The sequence below is a fragment of the Anopheles bellator genome, unplaced genomic scaffold (genome assembly GCF_943735745.2).
Source record: "Anopheles bellator unplaced genomic scaffold, idAnoBellAS_SP24_06.2 scaffold00293_ctg1, whole genome shotgun sequence".
In the NCBI taxonomy this organism is placed as follows: Eukaryota; Metazoa; Arthropoda; class Insecta; order Diptera; family Culicidae; genus Anopheles; species Anopheles bellator.
This window is the reverse complement of record NW_026684428.1, coordinates 4466-8508: the sequence shown is the minus strand read 5'-3', so window position 1 is coordinate 8508 and position 4043 is coordinate 4466. Positions and strand designations below refer to the sequence as shown.

The 4043-nt window shown below is 46.8% G+C and overlaps 1 long non-coding RNA gene across 1 annotated transcript; it reads left to right on the top strand.

Moving 5' to 3' along the window:
- Positions 1-3091: 3091 nt before the first annotated feature.
- Positions 3092-3405, top strand: LOC131214226 (uncharacterized). Its single transcript, XR_009157018.1, has 3 exons — positions 3092-3118; positions 3179-3203; positions 3278-3405. It is a non-coding gene; the product is annotated as an uncharacterized LOC131214226 (long non-coding RNA).
- The last annotated feature ends 638 nt before the right edge of the window (positions 3406-4043 follow it).

Genomic DNA, 4043 nt, shown 5'->3' with positions numbered 1-4043 from the left:
TCCTGTGTATATAGTTTTCCCTTTCTTACATGTATATAAATGATATGAAAAAGATGTTAAAATACTGTGACATTAATCTTTTTGCAGATGACACAGTACCCAGTGAGCAAAATTGAGTGCCCGAGCTACCCCTCTGCCTGTGACGAGGGCGAGGAAGGCTGAAACGGATGAATCCGAACGCCCCTCTGCCTGCGACGAAGACGAGAAGGGGCGAGCGGACCGGTTCATGAGGGTCCGCTCGTAGATACAGGGGTAAAAGAGCGGAAGAAACGACGAGAGGAGGAGGTTTCATGCGCTAGCTTGTGGGTTTCATTTACAGGGAGGGTAGGGTTTCAGAGCCGAGGGGGCCATGCGAACGCGAAGACGAACAGACGAGCGAAAGGAAGAGGTATACAAAAAAAGAGACAGCGAGATCGAGTAAAAATTATAAGTCCGAGAGAGAACGGGCAGTCGATTTTGCTCCAGTCAAGTGCAAGTGTTCTTCGTCCCATCGCGTGTGATCCTGATAGAAATAATCCAGGTAAGTTTAATGGACAGTATTCAGTGAATATCAAATAATGTTGCAATGTTTTCGCTTTGCTCGTTTCAGATGTTCAACAGGGATGCAAAACATTTTTCAACGTGTCTACGGCGTCAACAACAAGTGATATTGTCGACGCACCAAATTACTACGACGGCCGCTAGTGCAGAGTGAAGAGTGTACGCGAACCGAAAAAAGAGAGAGAAAATATACGCTTCGAAACCGAACCAACCGTGTTATTTTGGCTAGGGGGAATTGGGAGAAAGAAAACGAAGAAAGAGAGGGGACACACAGGAGAGAGGGAGACAAGGGGGTCACGCTGGAGAGTTCATCTTTGGCGGTCGACTCCTTGCGCCGGTTAACGTTCCGTTGGCGTTCCTTTGGAACTTTGCCATACAAAATTTGTTTGAAACCGCCAATGGACCGCCAAAAAACCGTGAAAAATGAACCTGAAAGAGCGGCCGGCACTCAATTTTGCTCACTGGGACCTGTTTACGGACACAACAACGCAATCCCAAGCACGCGCACCTTGTATGCAGCGAACGGAACTCCAATAAAGACATACGGCGAGAAAAAAAAGGCGGTACACCTCGGGACAAAAAGATCCTACGAATGGACTTTTGTCATTGCCGAGGTAAGTACACCAATTATTGGATCCGATTTTTTTAAATATTTGGACATTTTAGTGGACGTCAAACGCGGGAAGATAGTCGAAAATGAGGTCGCCACTCGGATAGACAATATCGACATCTTACCCAACTACAACGTAGAACATGGGTCGCACTACCACCACATCATGAAAGAGTACGCAGACGTAACAAAACTAGACGTTATAAACCCCCCGAAAAGAGCCACTAACGTTTTGCATCACATCGTCACGAATGGCCAACCAGTTTTCAGTAGACCGCGCCGTTTGCCGGTGGAAAAGCTGACAGCGGCAAGGGATGAGTTTAACAGTCCAATAGAAAAGGGAATTTACCAACCATCGAAAAGTTGTTGGGCGAGCCCTCTGCATTTAGTGAAGAAGAAAAACGGCGACTGGCGCCCATGCGGTGACTACCGAAGTCTTAATGCCATAACAGCACCGGATCGGTACCCCGTCCCACACATCCAGGACATGTCGTCAATACTTCATGGAAAAAGGTATTCAGTGCCATTGACCTGCAGCGCGCGTACCACCAAATACCCGTAGCTCCAGAAGCCATCTCAAAAACAGCCATCACCAAGTTCGGATTATTTGAATTCAAATACATGACATTCGGTTTACGAAACGCAGCACAGACACTACAAAGGTATTTACATGAAATTTTGAAAGATTTACCATTTGTATTCCCGTACGTGGACGATTTGTGCATCGCGTCAGAAAACAACGACCAGCACAAGGAGCATTTACGAGCAATATTGCAACGTTTAAGAGAGAACGGACTAGCGATTAATCCCGAAAAATGTCAAATCGGCCAGCCTCAAGTATATTTTCTAGGCCATTTGATAACATCAGAAGGTATCAAACCAGATCTCCGCAAAGTGAAGGCAATAGCCGACTTTAAAAAACCACAGGTAGCGAACGAAATGAAGCGATTCCTTGGTATAATTAATTTCTACAGACGTTTTATGCGCAACCCAGCACACACGCAAAATACCTTACAAAACATGATAAAAGGTAACAACAAAAACGATAACACCCCACTAGAATGGTCAGAGGAAACCGACAAGGCATTCATCGATTGCAAGGATGATATCCAAAATGCTGTCACGTTAGCGCACCCCGAACCCGATGCAACACTATCCTTAGAAGTTGACGCATCTAATAGCGCGATAGGTGCCGTGTTGCAACGATCTACGAATGGTAAAGTTCAGCCATTAGCATTTTTCTCAAAAAAGCTAACACCACACTTAACAAAAGCAAGTACGTACGACAGAGAGCTGTACGCGATATACGAGTCCATTCGGTACTTTAAAGATCTACTAGAGGGTAGACTTTTTCACGTGTTCACGGATCATAAACCCTTAACAACCGCGTTTCAACAACGTCCGGAACGGGCTAATCCAACGCAACAACGACGTCTCAGTTTTATTAGCGAATATACAACGGATTTAAGACACATTTCAGGTAGTCGAAACGTGATAGCGGACGCGCTCAGTCGGATTGATGCAATAGGCGACCCAAGCGAGCAAATTGACTCCCAGTGAACAATTTTGAGAGCCCGAAGCTGCCCCTCTGCCTGCTACGCGGCGGAGGAAGGCTGAGACGAGTGAGATCGAACGCCCCTCTGCCTGCGACGAGGCCGGGGGAGGGCGATCTCGCAGCGCACGAAGTGAGCATGAGGCGCGTTCGTAGGTTGCCGGGGAAAGAGCGGAAGAAATCCCCGTGAGTTTTGAAATCGCCGTGAGTTTGCTGGTGGAAGACGAACGTTGGAGAGAAAGAAAAAGGAATAGAAATAACAGAGACAGCGAGATCGGGGCAAAGTCCCGAAGTTCCGAGGGTCCGACAGTCTTGTCTTTGTTGTGGACTTGGGCGAATCGGGACGAAACCTGTGCCTCTGTTTTTTCTAAGTGCCAAGTGTAAAGTATCAAGTGCCAAGTGTAAAGTCTGTCCAGGTAAGTTTATTGGACAGTATTCAGTGACAACCACATAATTTTTCGCTTTGCTCGTTTCAGACGACTCGTCACATTTGTGGAAAAGGTAAGTTAAAGTGACAGGATTGCAATGCTACAAATGTAACACTAACATTGTTCCTTTCCTTTATTTCATTGAAGATTACGGACCAAATGACGCATGGAAAATAAACCCGGCTCGAGCCCATGTACGCGACCGAAACAAAACATATTTTTTGGCGACGCCACCCTCGAAAACGCATCGCCGCACGAATGCACGAATAGGTAGGGAAGAGTGAAAAGGCGAATCAAAAAAAGAGAGCGAAAATATACCGAAATGTACCGCCCAAATACGAACTGTTTCATTTTGGTTAGGGGGAATATGGGAGAAAGAAAACGAAAAAAGCGAGAGAACACACAGGTGAGAGACAGGGGGCCGCTCGGTGAGAGAATTCAATCCACTGCTCGCTCCATGGACCTTTCGGCTGCTCGGAGCGATTCTCCCATATAACGCTATATGGGGGAAATTATTTGAAGTATTGGATGGGAAGAGAATGGGCTGTGGTTCAGTAGTCGATTTTAAAGTGAGAAGGGCGAAATTGTTCACTGGGCTTCGAGGAACTCGCAGCCCAGCAGCAAGTAGATCCAGAGCTTCAACGATTACTTTCCCACCCGGTGGAAAGCTCACTACAATTAATGGCGCTACAGACATCACTAGCTGCAAACCCCATATATTGTGACATCTCTCCAAATACAGCGCGCCCATTCGTTCCAGTAAGGTTCCGTGCGGCCGTAATCGCCAAGGTTCACCAAGCATCACACCCCGGTACACACGCGACGACGAAACTGGTCACGGATAGATATGTCTGGCCAGCCGTAAGACGAGACTGTAAAGAAGTAGTGACGCAATGCATACCGTGTCAAGAAG